Source organism: Chrysochloris asiatica, unplaced genomic scaffold, assembly GCF_000296735.1.
Source record: "Chrysochloris asiatica unplaced genomic scaffold, ChrAsi1.0 scaffold00027, whole genome shotgun sequence".
Lineage (NCBI taxonomy): Eukaryota > Metazoa > Chordata > Mammalia > Afrosoricida > Chrysochloridae > Chrysochloris > Chrysochloris asiatica.
The window spans coordinates 9,132,523-9,134,150 of NW_006408545.1; positions in this window are offsets into that span (position 1 = coordinate 9,132,523).

The following is a 1,628-nucleotide window of genomic DNA, read 5'->3' on the forward strand; positions in this document are numbered from 1 at the left end:
GCTTGAATTTCTGGCAGTTCCCTTTCAATGTACTTTTGAACTCTTTTTGAATTATCTTCAGCAAACTTTTACTTGCATGTGATATTAATGAGATTGTTAGATGATTTCTGCATTCTGCTGGGTCACCTCCCTTTGAAATAGAAATATGGTTGGTTCTCTTCCAATTGGTTGGCCAGGTAGCTGCCTGCCAAATTTCTTGATATAGATGAGTGAGTGCTTCTAGTGCTGCATCTGTTTGTTGAAACGTTTCAATTTGTATTCCATCAATTCCTGGAATCTTGTTTACATTAATGCTTTCAGTGCATTTTGGACTTCTTCCTTTAACACATGGATTATTGATCATATACTACCTCTTGAAAAAGTTGACCAATTAAATTTGATATTGTGATTCTGTGTATTCCTCCCATCTCCTTTTGACCCTTCTTGCATTATTTAATATTTGACCATGGAATACTTCAATATTTAAAGTCAAGGTTTGCATTTTTCAGTTCTTTAAATTAGAGAAATGCTGAAGCATATGCTTTCCCTTTTGGTTTTTTTAACTCCAGGTTTTTAATATTTTATTATGATAGTTGATTTTGTCTTCTTGATCTGTCCCTTGAAATTTTCTATTCAACTCTCTTACTTCCTCAATGTTTCTTGTCTCTTTAGTTTCTCTATGCTACAAAGCAATTTGATAGTTTTTTCTGACATCCATTTTGGTATTTTCTTTCTTTCCTATGTTTTTAAAGACCATTTACTTTCCTCGTGTATGCTGTTCTTGATGTTGTTGTTGCTCTTAGGTGTTGTCAAGTCACTTTTGACTCATAGCAACAGAGCAAAACAGTGTCTGGTTTTGAACCATCTCATATTTGAGCCTATTCTACCACCGCTGTGCCAATCCAGTCCTTTGGGGCTCTTCCTCATTTTTTCCTTCCCTCCACTTTACCAAGCATGGTGTCTTTGCCAAGGACTGGTCCCTCCTAATAACATGTTAAAGGATGAAAGGTGAAGTCTTACCATCCTTGCTTTTAAGGAGCATTCTGGGTGTACTTCTTCCAACAAAGCTTTGTTTGTTCTTCTGTTAAGTCCATGATAGTTTTAATACTCTTCTCCAAGACCATAATTCAAATGAATCAATCCTTATACCATTTTCCTTATTCATTGTCCAACATTCACGTGCTTATGACACTATTGAAAATACTTTGACTTGGGTCAAGCACACCTTACATCTCAAACTTTGCTTTTGAACACTTTAAAGAAGTCTTTTGCAGATTTGCTTAATGCAATGTCGCTTGATATGTTTGACACCTATTTCCATGAATGTTGATTGTGGATCCAAATAAAATGAAGTCGTTGACAACTTCAATCTTTGTTTATCATAAATCTTATTTGTCCAGTTGTGAGGAACTTTGTCTTCTTTACACTGAGAAATCCATACTGAAGGCCGTGGTCTTTAATCTTCATCAGTAAATATTTTAAGTCCTCCACTTTTAGCAAGAACAATTACAATAGTATCATCTGCATAATGTGTGGTTATTAATGAGTCTTCCTCCAATATTGATGCCCTATTTTTTCATATAATCCAGTTTCTCAGATTATTTGCTCAGTATACAGATTGAATAAGTATGGTGAAAAGATACAACCCT